Source organism: Pelobates fuscus, chromosome 6 (assembly GCF_036172605.1).
Source record: "Pelobates fuscus isolate aPelFus1 chromosome 6, aPelFus1.pri, whole genome shotgun sequence".
NCBI classification, from domain to species: domain Eukaryota; kingdom Metazoa; phylum Chordata; class Amphibia; order Anura; family Pelobatidae; genus Pelobates; species Pelobates fuscus.
The window spans coordinates 56527740-56543179 of record NC_086322.1 but is presented as its reverse complement, the minus strand read 5'-3'; positions in this window follow the sequence as shown (position 1 = coordinate 56543179).

The following is a 15440-nucleotide window of genomic DNA, read 5'->3' as shown; positions in this document are numbered from 1 at the left end:
AGGTTGAGAAGAAGACAGTAATCCATCAGTCTCTCCTTTTAAAGTTGCACTCTCGCTTGTCATATTTTGCAGAGATATCCTAAGGTAACATGTCCACTTGCATGTTTCATCCGAGGTTAGTTGCTGATGCTATACCTTGTCGACACTGCCATCTTTGCCACTGAATTGTCTTGACATGCGCACAGTCGTTATTCAGCATGTGCAAAACCCAACTCCAAACTCCCTTTAATAAGACACGGACACCAGCTTTTCTGTTGGAAATATATGCTCCACAGCTTTATTTAATTATTATCATAAATTTGAACAAATTAGGGTCATTGCCCAAATAGTAATAATATTTAAACAGAATCTCCCTCCATACATAAATACCCCTGGCAATGTCCCCATACCAATATAACAATATATAACCGTATAAATAACATATAACATATAACATGAAACACCGCCTACCAAAGAGGCCCCATATCCAAATGTTTAAACTGTAGGGTTGTACCGAGACACCCCTACACCACCAGGTTTGGATTCACCAATTAGTTTGAACCCAACAACCAATTGTAACACTGCTGCCTAAGCCTTGCCATGACCACTTCATACTCCACCCACCTCCCATTTAACCTAGCCCTTCCCCGCAGCTGTGACTAAACAAGAAATAACATCCAAACATCAGAGAGGGTGGGAGGGACAACTAACAGGTAAGTGAAGGCTGTAATTAAAATGGCCACTTGCTAAGATGGCCGCTCTATATATCCTTAGGCTCCACCCCCAAATTACTAAACCACAGCCCTGAATTAAATTAATATTAATATGCCATGCCTACTTCCTGGCCCTGTCAAGGCCCATTCCCCTATCTGCACTGTTCCATGGGCTACATTTCAGTTCCTCACACTACCTTGCACACACATTATAATAAAAAACAAGGGTCTAAGTAAAATCCTGCATGACCACATGATCTTACATACTTCTTCTCGCTCAGTAACATGTTATATGCATTTATTTTGCATTGCGTGTGCAAATGGATGTTCCAATCAGACATTCCAAGTGATAGTTGATGGCAAATGGTAGAATGTAATGCTCTTCCTGTTGACACATTTTGTCAAATGCCAAGCCCAAAGGAGACCAAGTACTTCCTACTTTGTCTCTTTTAAATCTTCTCATTGGGTTGTAATTTCCAGGATCGTAGAGATTGTTTGTAGATTCCCAGTTAATCTCTGGGTCCCTTATTCATGGCTACATGTGTAATAGGGTAATTGGGGTGGTCAAGAAACTAGGCAACAATATGCAATGTCAATCGGCAGTTGCTAAGGCAAGTGTAAAAAGGGGAAATAATTATCGGGCTGAAAATATCATTTTTGCCACATCTTGAATATGCTGTGCAATTTTGAGCACCTGTTCTAAAGAAGGATATTATGGCACTAGAAAAAGTGCAGAGGCGGGCTACAAAATTAATAAAAGGAATGGAACATATCAGCTATGAAGAAAGGTTAACAAATTTAAATCTCTTTAGTTTGGAAAGAGAAGACATGATAGCTTTATACAAATTAATTTAGGGCCAATACAAACCATTGTATGGGGAACTATTCATAAACAGGACTATACATAGGATATTTAGTCTAAGGCAAAGGAAATGTTTTTTATAGTAAGTACAATAAGGATGTGGAATTCTGTGCCTAAAAACTAGATTTTATCAGATTGTACAGATTTTTAAGCTGCACCGGATGAATATTTGCGAAACATTATATTTAGAGATATCATTTTTAATATGTGGGGTAACAGCTTCTTGATCCAATGAGAGATCTGACTGCCATTCTGGGGTCAAGAATTATTTTTTTTTCCTAGTTTGTTGCAAAATTGGAAAGCCCCCTTAACCCCTTAAGGACACATGACATGTGTGACATGTCATGATTCCCTTTTATTCCAGAAGTTTGGTGCTTAAGGGGTTAAACTGTTTTTTATGCCTTCTTTTGGATCAACAGCAAAAACGGATGTGAGAAAGGCTGACACTTGTCCCGTTTAAACCTATGTAACTATGTAAAATTAAAATAGTATCTTTTAAATCAAAGTCAACATTACGGCGTCAGATTTGCTGAAAAGAATCCCCCATGTTGGTATAAAGCACTGTGAAAACTGTGAAAGATCTACTATGAATATTCTGTTTCTCTCAATAAAAGTATGTCTCGCTACACAAAGGATTAAAGGACTTACAACCTCTGTGACCCTGTCCGTAAGACAATGACTGAACTTGTTTTGTCATCCCCCAGAATACTGTTTTATGTAAATACAAAGGTTTACTGTGTGGGGAGTGCAGTCCAGCCAGAAAGTAAAGGTTTAGTTCTTTTGTTGAGATAACCTTGGCAGAAGGTGGACTGCTATTTCCATTGTACAGGAAAGAAGTGCTATTGGTGTTATTGAATGTGCATTGAGTACTTAGTACATAAATTAGTATTTGCTTTTCTTAGGTTTCCCTCCCGTTTATTGGGGCTATAAAAACAGTTTTGGCTGAAATAAACTTAAACTTGTTTTCTCCAAAATGAGCTGGGTCCTGTGGACATTACAGGAGAATTTAAGGAACCGCAGACACTGAGGTATCCAGGTGCTGATTAGAAAGTGTTGTCCCCCCCCCCCCTCTCTTTAATGCAGCGCTTGAAAAACCTGGTCTCACACCCACCCCCTAACACATTTTCTACACTAGGGCAGCATAGTCTTGAGCAATGACAACGACACACAGTGCCTAAGCCTGTTTACATAACATATTCACTATTAACCTGCCTAGCATGTACTAATTAACACGGAATTCAACTCCCCCTGTTCACCTGCGAATATATTTTTATAGCCTGTACCTAAGGTCTCCCACCATCATCATCATTAACCTGTATAGCATGTGTTCAACTTGTTTAAAAATGTAATTATATTTTTATTTATTTTTTAAATTGCACTGAAATTCCGATGCTTACGCTAATCGAGAACCAGACATGTTGCAATTTTGTTGTCGCTAAAAAAAAAAAAATGTGCCAGACAATCGATTACCACAACCTGTAATGCAAATGTATATTAACGTTCCCTGATGTCGCCGTTGTGGCACACCAAGGCTTATTGATACTTCTGTGCACACCCAAAATAAAGAATAAAAAAAAAAAAGAAAGTGTTGGCAAAGCCCAGCTGTAAAGAGTTATTCCATGTACCATGACCACTTCAGTGAGTAGAAGCGTTCATGGTGCCTGGTATATGAATGTGCAGCGTTAGTATGAACCGCTGCACATAGGATGTTCAACCCATTTGCTGCCGGAGGTGTAACTCCACCAGCATCATTAGGCGTCATTAACCTGTCTAGAACAAGGCTGGCTAATGTCAATCATAGGCAAATTTTGCAAAGAAGAAGTTGGACTCACATTACCAGAAATGCTGGGAGCTCAGGCAAGAGGGTAAAGCGTTGCTAAACAGTTTGCACCATTACCCGGGAAACTAGAAAGAGTACTCCTCACATCATAACCACCACAGAGGGCTGTAGTGCTTATGGTGCTTGGAGAAACCCTTTATTGTTCCAATCTTTAGGTCTGCTACTGTTTTGTTAAAGTCTTGTAGAAGTGAAGAAATTTCAAGGTCTGCGAAGCGTTTGGTGACATGCTGCACTATCCTCTGACTACTATCGTCCTAAAGCAAAAAAGGTAGTTACCACAACTACCGCACAATCTATTTTACAATCTATTTCACGCCTTATAAAGTACCAATTATTAAATATCAGGGGATACCTCCGCATTAGAGCCAGGATAATACAGACAGGCTTAACAGATACATCAGAATCTACTTACACATTTGGATTTACACATGTTACACATTTATTTTTCATTATGACATTTGAACATATTGACCCTAGCTCCTCCTACACAAATATCCCAAGAAAACAGAGATCAGAAGAAATATTTAGCCAAGCGGTTCCCCAAGCTAATAGAACTGTAAATAGTTACGCATTAATCTTTTTATGACAAAATACTAGTTTCCTGTCTGTGTGGGGAGCAATCTGCAAACCCAGAGGACATGGAAAAAAACAGATGTGTTCAAATGTTTTGGGTGGTAAAATCAGTGTATCTGCATTAAATATAGAAGAATATCATAGCATGTTCAATATACACTTCCCAAGGCATATCACTCTTGAAACGGCTGTCAAGAAAGCATCAAGATTAGTCCAGATCTAAATCACTGAAATTCTAAGTACGTGTTTTTCATTAGGGCATGTCAATTGACTGATATTTATAGACATTTTTGTTTAGCATGAAATAATTTATGTCACTCATGACATTTATGTAAAAAAAAACAAAAAAAAAAACGTGCATGTCTTAATACATTTTACTTTTTTTTTGACAATATTGTTATGCTTTTCATGTTTATTGTAACTAGCAGAGGAATATGGTGTAATGGATCTATATAAGTCATTAAATAAACATGTATTTAAATCATGGAACTATTTATTTCCATTAATTCTATAAAAAAAAATGATATTTTTTTTTAATTAATCCCAGACATGTTTTCCTTGATGGATGCTACCCTCTTAACTTCAACTAGAAAATGCCATAAACGGATTGGAATAAACTCTACATTCTTCATTAAACGAGAGATCTTAGAGTGCTTTTCATACTTACAGTTGTTTTATAAATTATATAAATCAAATCAGATACATTAAGTTTCGTTTTATATTTAATTTAAAAGTTTTAGGATCAGAAATACAGGGGGTGTGGTGGACCTAGTACCTAGCGCCCATTAGGGCTTTATAAAAAAAATAAACCAAGAGCCCCCCCCCCCCCCCCCCCCGCACATCAGAAAGTGCTCAAAGTGGAGTCAGAGTAAATTTACAGTTCAGGGTAGGACAAAATGTGTGAGAGAATGACTGTGTGTCTGTCAGTGAATGTGTGTGTCTGTTTGTCTGTGTGTGTGTCTCAATTAGTGTCTGTCTGTGAATGAGTGTCTGTCAGTGAGTGTGTCTGTCTGTCTGTCTGTCAGTGAATGTGTCTGCCTGTGAGTGTGTGTCAGGCGGTCATCAGGCCCCCTCTGATCACATGGGAAAGGTGTTTTCACTAATCTTTTTTCCAATGCTGTGCCGGTCTCGCTGCGGCTGGCACCTCCTCATTGGCTGAGATAATTGGGATGCGCCTCAAAATGCCATGCTGCACCAATCAGCATCTCCTCATAGAGATGCACTGAATCAATGCATCTCTATGGGGAACTTCAGTGCCTACGTGCACACTGTGCAGCAGAGAAACTCTAGTGACTTTTAGTGGCCATCTGAGTGACTGCCAATAGAGGTGTTACTAGCAGGGCCGGCGCGTCCATAAGGCGGCACAGGCGGCCGCCTTAGGGCGCACCGGCTCTGGGGGCGCAAAATTCCAGTGACCGGCAGGAGGGAAGTGCTCCCTCCTGCCTGGTCACCTCCTGGATCCCCGGAGCTGCTGGGAGGCGTGCGGCTGAAGTTGATTAGGAGGCGGCGAGGGAGCTCTCTGATCTCTCTGACCGGCTCCTTCGCGCGCCTTTTGCTGATGCCGCGGGAGCCGGAATATGACATCATATTCCGGCTCCCGCGGCATCAGAAAACAGCCTGCGAGGGAGCCAGTCAGAGAGATCAGAGAGCTCCCTCGCCGCCTCCTAATCAACTTCAGCCGCACGCCTCCCAGCAGTCCCACTGGACCACCAATGAGAGACCCACGCCAGCACTCCAGGTAGGGAGGCTAGGTGGGACATTTAAATGTAATTTATTGTTAATTACTTTATTAATTACTGTGTGTGTGCATGTGAGTGTGAGTGTGTATGTCAGTGTGTATGTGTGTGAGTGAGTGTGTGTGTGTCTGTCAGTGTGTGTGTCTGTCAGTGTGTGTGTAAGTGTGTCTATGAGTTTGTGTGTGAGTGAGTGTGTCTGTCGGTGTGTGTGAGTGTGTATGTCAGTGTGTATGTGTGTCTGTGAGTTTGTGTGTGTCTGTCAGTGTGTGTGTGTGTGTGTGAGTGAGTGTGTGTGTCTGTCAGTATGTGTGTCTGTCAGTGTGTGTGTAAGTGTGTCTATGAGTTTGTGTGTGAGTGAGTGTGTCTGTCGGTGTGTGTGAGTATGTCAGTGTGTGTGTGCGCATGTGAGTATGTGTGTCTGTCAGTGTGTGTGTGTTCGAGTATGTGTCTGTGAGTTTGTGTGTGTGTGTGAGTATGTATTTTTCTGCATGCCTGTCTGTATGTATGTATCTGTATGACGGTATGCCTCTGTATGTATGTATGTGTCCGTATGCCTGTATGTCTTGTACGTATGTTTATGTATGTCTCTGTATGCATGTATGTAACTGGATGTATGTTTGTCTCTGAATGTCTGTATATATGTCTCTGTATGCATGTATGTAACTGTATGCCTTTATGTCTCTGTATGTGTGTGTCTGTGTGTCTCTGTATGCCTGTATGTCTTTGTATGCATGTTTCTGTATGTATGTATGTGTCTGTATGACGGTATGCCTCTGTATGTATGTATGTGTCTGTATGACGGTATGCCTCTGTATGTATGTATGTGTCTGTATGCCTGTCTATATTTATGTGTCTGTATGACGTTATGTCTCTGTATGCATGCATGTATCTGTATGTATGTGTCTGCATGCCTGTATGTCTCTGTATGTATGTTTCTTTATGCCTGTCTGTATGTATGTGTCTGTATGACGGTATGCCTCTGTATGCATGTATGTCTTTATATGCCTGCATGTCTCTGTATGCATGTATGTCTCTGCTTGTATGTCTCTGACTGTATGTGTCTGTATGTCTCTGTATGATTATTGCTGTCTTTGTATGACAGTGTACCTGTATGACTTTGACTGTGTGACTGAAAAATGATGCCTGTGTGCCTGTGGCTTGGGAGGAAAGACACACAGGTGAAGATGCATTTTTTTTTTTTTTTAATGAGGGTTGGGGGCGCCAAAATGCATCTTCGCCTGTGTAACTAAAATCCTAGCACCGGCCCTGGTTACTAGGCAGCAATGTAAACACTGCCTTTTCTAAGAAATGACAGTGTTTACATTGAAAAGCCTGCAGGAACAGGCTATAGACTGCTAGGTCCAGAGAGCCCAAATAAGAGTTCATGAAACCTTACCCAACCCCATCACATTATTTAATAATACTAGATTGTAAGCTCACAGACAGGGCCCTCTCTACCTGTTGTATCGGTCTGTTCTTATTGTGTTTGTCATTTTCCCAATTGTACAGCGCTGCAGAATTTGTTGGCGCTTTATAAATGCCAGTAATAAATAAATAAATGCCATCTATCCCCTCTTCTGTTTGTCCTCTTACGTAAGCCCTTACTCCAACTAATAACAGGAAACCCTAATATTAGGGGTAAAACCTGTAGGTGACTTCTACTATACTGTCTTGAACAACATACTGCTGGCATGGATATACTCACGGTCTACACCAGGCGGATGCGTAGACCGGATTCCCAGCACACTGGACCACCAGGGATAAACATGCCCCCTTACCTGCAAGGTAACAGGGAAACAGGAATGAATATTTGTATTTAAAACTTATTAATATAATAAATTCTTATACAAACACTCCACCCCTCTATCCACACACTATACATAGATGAAGGGGTATAACCAGGGAAGAGCGCTGTGAAGATTTTTTTGCGCACTGCAGGCCCGGACTGGCCATCAGACACACCAGGCAAATGCCCGGTGGGCTGCAGTGGCCATGGGCCGAGGCCGGCAAGGGAGGACCCAGGATCTCCCCTGCCGGTCTATGCAGGGCCGGCACTATCCGAGCGCCGGCCCCGCTGTTTGCCACGACGGGCCGGTGGGGAGATCAGAGATCTCCCTCACCGGCCCCCTTGGACAGACATGCGGCACATGCGGCTGGGGAGGGAGGGAGAGGACCCGGCGGAGCTCTATCTTGCAGCTCCGCCGGGTTCCTCTCGCGAGGTCCGGAGCGTTGCCACGGCAACAACCGGATCTCGCGAGAGTGAACTCTAGCCCGCAGGCTAGAGTTCATTCACCACTGGACCACCAGGGATGCTGTGCGAGTGACTGAACCCCCTTCCCAGGTACCACAGTGCCGGTCCCCCGCTCCCAGGCTAAAAGGTAAGAAGGGAGGGGGGACATAATGCCTACTTATTTTTTTTTTTTTATTTACCCCCCAAACACACACAATCCCTTCTAACAGGTATACACAGCACTCTCACACTCAGCACTCTCACACACATCATCCACAGCAGTCTCACACTCAGCACTCTCACACACATCACACAGCACCATCACACTAAGCACTCACACACATCATCCACAGCACTATCACACTCAGCACTCTCACACACATCACACTCAACACTCTCACACACATCACACTCAGCACTCTCACACATAGCACTCTCACACACATCACACACAGCGCACTCACACACATCATACACAGCACTTTCACACTCAGCACTCTCACACACATCACACTCAGCAATCTCACACACATCATCCACAGCACTCTCACACACATCACACACAGCACCATCACACTCAGCACTCTCATACACAGCACTCTCACACACACACACCACACACAGCACTCTCACACACACATCATACACAGCACTATCACACACAACATACACAGAACTATCACACACACATCATACACAGCACTATCACACACACATCATACACAGCACTATCATACACAACATACACAGCACTCTCACACACATCATACACAGCACCCACACACACAAATCACCCACAGCACCCTCACACACATCACACAGCACCCTCACTCAAATCAATCACACACAGCACCCTCACACACAGCACCCTCACACACAGCACCCACCGGACCCTCACACACATCACACCTCACACACACATACTGCACCCCTCACATACACACAGAACCCCCCCCCCAAAAAAAAAACACTGCACCACACACATACACAATACTTCCAAACATATTTATATTATATATATATTTATATATATATACACACACACACACTACACTCCCAACATACACACTCTGGATCCCCTATACACACACTAGATTCCTTGTAAGCAAACACATACTACACTCCTAAACAAACACTCTCTACAAACACTACATCACCTAGACACACATACACACACACACACACACATACTATAGCCAGTGGCGTCTCTAGGATTTATTTTTAGGGGGGGCACATGGTGGGCCAGGGACAAAAGTAGGGGGGCACATTTAACCCCGCCCTCACCGCAGTTTGACCCCACCCCTGCTGCATGTTAAGCCTCGCCCCCGACACAATGTGTTTTTTTTTTTTTTTTTATAATCCCTGATGGAGAATTCATTATTTTCCACCAAGGATTATTAAAAAACAAACACATTTCCGTTGATACAGCCCATACACACACACACAGACTGCTGAGTCCTTACACACACAGAGAGACAGACTGCTGACCATACACACACACACACACACACAGACTGCTGAGTCCATACACGCATACAGACTACTGAGTCCATACACACACACACACACACAGACTGCTGAGTCCATACACACACACACACACTGCTGAGTCCATACACACAAACACAGACACACACACAGTGGCGGATCCAGAACCAAATCTCAGGAGGGGCACTGGTGGTGGGATAAGGGCTGCAGCGGAGGAATAGGGGACTCTTGTTTAGTGGATAGGAGGCTGTACACATATGCGGTCACACACAGTGATATGAAAACACAATAACACACTGGCACATACACACAGAGAAAAACATATACCTTCACACACATACACTGGCACACCCACAGATAAAAACCTATACCTACACATTCACACACAGCTACCTACATACACAAACACACATACCTACACATATACTCACACATATACACACACACATACACACACATACCTACACATGCACACACACACACACACATATCCCTAAATATACACAAAATGACACATACCTTCACATACACACACACACAGATACAAGGCAATAGAATATACAGACAAAACTCCAGGTACTGAAGATATATTTATTGGAGTATAGAACACCTTAAAAGTGCAAACATGCAACATTTCGGCCCTAGAGGGCCTTAATCATGTTTAAGTCCGTCTAGGGCTGAAAAGTTTTATGTGGTGTTCTACCCTTCAATAAATACACCTTCAGTACCCGGAGTGTTGCCTGTATATTCTATTACCTTGTATTGTTGGATGGATTAGCAGTGTCTTTCTAATGCAGAGCACCTCTGAGGCTGTGGGCCAGAGTGAAAAGCGGAACCTGAGTGCAGTGGTACACACAGATACACACTAACACACAAACATACTCACAGATACACACTGACACTCACAGATACACACTGACACTCACAGATACACACTGACACTCACAGATACACACTGACACACAAACATACTCACAGATACACACTGACACTCACAGATACACACTGACACTCACAGATACACACTGACACACAAACATACTCACAGATACACACTGACACACCCAGATGCACACATACTCACAGATACACACTGACACTCACAGATGCACACTGACACTCACAGATACACACTGACACTCACAGATACACACACATACACACTGACACTCAAAGATACACACTGACACTCACAGATACACACACATACACACTGACACTCAAAGATACACATTGACACTCACAGATACCCACACATACACACTGACACATACACACTGACACTCGCAGATACAGATACACACAGACACTAACAGATAAACAAACACATACACACTGACACTGACACTCACAGATACACTCACAGATACACACTGACACTCACAGATACAGATACACACAGACACTCACAGATACACACAGATGTACACATATCTAAACATACACACTGGCACACACACAATTTGCAGCTTCCATAATATTACCACCCACCCTGCCTCTTCCATACCTTTTGGTTGCAGGGAGGTGACTTTCTGGGGCTGGCTGATCCTGGTGGGAGTCTGAAGCTGCAGAGCTCTCTCTCCTCCCTCCTCCTTCGCTCTTAGCTGCCTCCTCCTTCTCTCTCAGCTGCCTCCTCCTTCTCTCCCAGCTGCCTCCTCCTTCTCTCTCAGCTGCCTCCTCCTTCTCTCTCAGCTGCCTCCTCCTTCTCTCTCAGCTGCCTCCTCCTTCTCTCTCAGCTGCCTCCTCCTTCTCTCCCAGCTGCCTCCTCCTTCTCTCTCAGCTGCCTCCTCCTTCTCTCTCAGCTGCCTCCTCCTTCTCTCTTAGCTGCCTCCTCCTTCTCTCTCAGCTGCCTCCTCCTTCTCTCCCAGCTGCCTCCTCCTTCTCTCTCAGCTGCCTCCTCCTTCTCTCTCAGCTGCCTCCTCCTTCTCTCTTAGCTGCCTCCTCCTTCTCTCTCAGCTGCCTCCTCCTTCTCTCCCAGCTGCCTCCTCCTTCTCTCTCAGCTGCCTCCTCCTTCTCTCTCAGCTGCCTCCTCCTTCTCTCTCAGCTGCCTCCTCCTTCTCTCTCAGCTGCCTCCTCCTTCTCTCTCAGCTGCCTCCTCCTTCTCTCTCAGCTGCCTCCTCCTTCTCTCTTAGCTGCCTCCTCCTTCTCTCTCAGCTGCCTCCTCCTTCTCTCCCAGCTGCCTCCTCCTTCTCTCTCAGCTGCCTCCTCCTTCTCTCTCAGCTGCCTCCTCCTTCTCTCTCAGCTGCCTCCTCCTTCTCTCTTAGCTGCCTCCTCCTTCTCTCTCAGCTGCCTCCTCCTTCTCTCCCAGCTGCCTCCTCCTTCTCTCTCAGCTGCCTCCTCCTTCTCTCTCAGCTGCCTCCTCCTTCTCTCTCAGCTGCCTCCTCCTTCTCTCTCAGCTGCCTCCTCCTTCTCTCCCAGCTGCCTCCTCCTTCTCTCTCAGCTGCCTCCTCCTTCTCTCTCAGCTGCCTCCTCCTTCTCTCTTAGCTGCCTCCTCCTTCTCTCTCAGCTGCCTCCTCCTTCTCTCCCAGCTGCCTCCTCCTTCTCTCTCAGCTGCCTCCTCCTTCTCTCTCAGCTGCCTCCTCCTTCTCTCTTAGCTGCCTCCTCCTTCTCTCTCAGCTGCCTCCTCCTTCTCTCCCAGCTGCCTCCTCCTTCTCTCTCAGCTGCCTCCTCCTTCTCTCTCAGCTGCCTCCTCCTTCTCTCTCAGCTGCCTCCTCCTTCTCTCTCAGCTGCCTCCTCCTTCTCTCCCAGCTGCCTCCTCCTTCTCTCTCAGCTGCCTCCTCCTTCTCTCCCAGTTGCCTCCTCCTTCTCTCTCAGCTGTCTCCTCCTTCTCTCCCAGCTGCCTCCTTCTTCTCTCCCAGCTGCCTCCTCCTTCTCTCCCAGCTGCCTCCTCCTTCTCTCCCAGCTGCCTCCTCCTTCTCTCTCAGCTGCCTCCTCCTTCTCTCCCAGCTGCCTCCTCCTTCTCTCCCAGCTGCCTCCTCCTTCTCTCCCAGCTGCCTCCTCCTTCTCTCCCAGCTGCCTCCTCCTTCTCTCTCAGCTGCCTCCTCCTTCTCTCCCAGCTGCCTCCTCCTTCTCTCCCAGCTGCCTCCTCCTTCTCTCTCAGCTGCCTGCTCCTCTCCCAGCTGCCTCCTCCTTCTCTCCCAGCTGCCTCCTCCTTCTCTCCCAGCTGCCTCCTCCTTCTCTCCCAGCTGCCTCCTCCTTCTCTCTCAGCTGCCTCCTCCTTCTCTCTCAGCTGCCTCCTCCTTCTCTCCCAGCTGCCTCCTCCTTCTCTCCCAGCTGCCTCCTCCTTCTCTCCCAGCTGCCTCCTCCTTCTCTCTCAGCTGCCTCCTCCTTCTCTCTCAGCTGCCTCCTCCTTCTCTCCCAGCTGCCTCCTCCTTCTCTCCCAGCTGCCTCCTCCTTCTCTCTCAGCTGCCTGCTCCTCTCCCAGCTGCCTCCTCCTTCTCTCCCAGCTGCCTCCTCCTTCTCTCCCAGCTGCCTGCTCCTTCTCTCCCAGCTGCCTGCTCCTCTCCCAGCTGCCTCCTCCTTCTCTCCCATCTGCCTCCTCCTTCTCTCCCAGCTGCCTCCTCCTTCTCTCCCAGCTGCCTCCTCCTTCTCTCCCAGCTGCCTCCTCCTTCTCTCCCAGCTGCCTCCTCCTTCTCTCTCAGCTGCCTCCTCCTTCTCTCCCAGCTGCCTCCTCCTTCTCTCCCAGCTGCCTCCTCCTTCTCTCCCAGCTGCCTCCTCCTTCTCTCCCAGCTGCCTGCAGCCTGTGTCTTCTCAGCCGGTCTGTAAGCTGAGAGGAAGTAACAGTCACTTCCTCCCAGCACTCCCTGCAACTTTAAAGGGGCCCGGTCTGCCAAAGGGCTGCAGCACCCGAACGAGCCCCTAATGAGGTAGGTCCACAGATGGCAGCTGCACTATTTTCGGGGGGGGAGGGGCAAGTTGCCGGCATTTGGGGGGGCCCAAGGGGAGGCACAGCATGATGTAGTGGGGGCCATGGCTCCCTCTGCCCCCCCCTAGCGACGTCACTGACTATAGCCTGTATGCACACTCTTGCTACATCCCCTGTACACACACACACACATTCTCTACAGCCCCTAGCCACATATGCATTACATTACAACACAAACACAACACGACTAAAACCAACCTTATAACACAATACCACACCACAATCAGCTCACTCTGCACACACACAATACCACAAGCAGGCTCCAAACACATGCACAATACTCTTTCCTAGCATTTTTGTCTCCTGGTATCCATTTATAGAGACACCAGAGACAAATTGCAAGGAAACACAGTGCAAGCATGTTATTAATTTTGCTTGCACTGTGCAGAACAAATACAGGGCTTTTTTCTCATGCTAGAGCTCTTCAGCAGAGCTCTGCGCATGGTCTGCCCTGGAAGAGCATTGAACCAACATGCTCACTTTGAGAGGGGGCGCGCTTGTCATTAGTGATGACAAAACACACCCTCTCTGCCCCGCCCCCTTCTTAGTGGGCCGCAGTGATAAAAAAATGCCCAGGACAAATTTTTTTCTCAGTCCGGCCCTGGCGCACTGGGTTCCTATAGGCCTAATGCCAGCCCTGCCAAAGAAGATTCTGCCCATGTGTCCAATACTGTATGTCTGTGCACAATACGACATATGACAATGTTAGACATGCTGCTGTAGAACTGAATTCAGGACTGTGAGCTATATGCAGATTTCGATCATATAATACATCTGGAATGTTCATACATTCTAACAGGCAGCTTTTTGGTTTTTATTGCCTGTCTGCAGTCTTTTTATATAGAGGAAAATATTGTCTATGAGTCAGTGGAATATCCTCGATTGAGTAATAATTCATTAGGGTTTTATTTAACTTCTGTAATTTTCAATATTTCTTTTGTTTTCGGTCATTTGGAGAAATCATTTTACATAATATCCCTTTGCAAGTGCTGCTTTGACAGCTTACTAGGAGCTAGTGACATGGTCCCAGAGGGCACTTAATTCTGTGATTTACCATTTTCATGATGATGTCATAACCCACATAACACAGTTGAAGCCAAACATGTTATATCATTATATAGAGCTTTTACCATCCCCATTCTCATTTATAGGTTTAATCTCTGGGGTTTTCTAAGATATATATATATATATATATATATATATATATATATATATTTGTGTTAAGGGCTCATGATAGTACAGAAGAAACAAACACTGATAAGTGTAGGATGGTATTAAAAGAGCAAGTCGGTTGTGGTGTGCCGGAACCGACGATGAGGTAGGCCTGTAAATAAAGAGGGCCCACCAAGAAGAAATGTAAGAGAAAAGGAGTTAATAATGAGGGGTGGGTGGGAGGGTGATGCAGCGCTGACCTCGAACGGAATGGAGCCAGGTAAGGGGTGTCCCTTAAGTAGGGAAGAGGTGTGTCATACGCCCCTCCCACAATTACAGGCCAAAAGGCCTTAATACTTGTGTTAAGGGCTCATGATAGTACAGAAACAAACACTGATAAGTGTAGGATGGTATTAAAAGAGTAAGTCGGTTGTGGTGTGCCGGAACCGACGATGAGGTAGGCCTGAGGTAGGCATGTGTATGAGACCTGTGTGGAATCCTTCTGATAGACCCGAGATAATGAATTCTACCAAATGTCTAGATGGATGATGTGACAGTAATGTCGTAAGTACAGAAATGATTATTGACGTTAAGTATTGTTTAGGATACATTTTATTTGGACACATAGTTTTAGCATGTGCCCTGAAACATTTTGAACATATATGCAATAACCGACATCCACTGTAATTACATGCTCCGACATTAAAATTATTACATATCTGGGACTTGCCCAGAAACTTGATAGGCCGTCCCAGTTTGTCTTTGGGTGTTTTTTCTGTAGAACCAGCGGAACTAGTGCCCTGCGAGGGGGTAGGTTCGTTCGCAGTGGTTGGACAGAAGTTAGCCGTATGAGCCATGGAGGAGCAGTATGCACAAGCCGGCGTTCTTAGACCTGCAAAGTGCCTGCAGAAAATAACCGTATCAATCTTGCTCCAGTTGGAC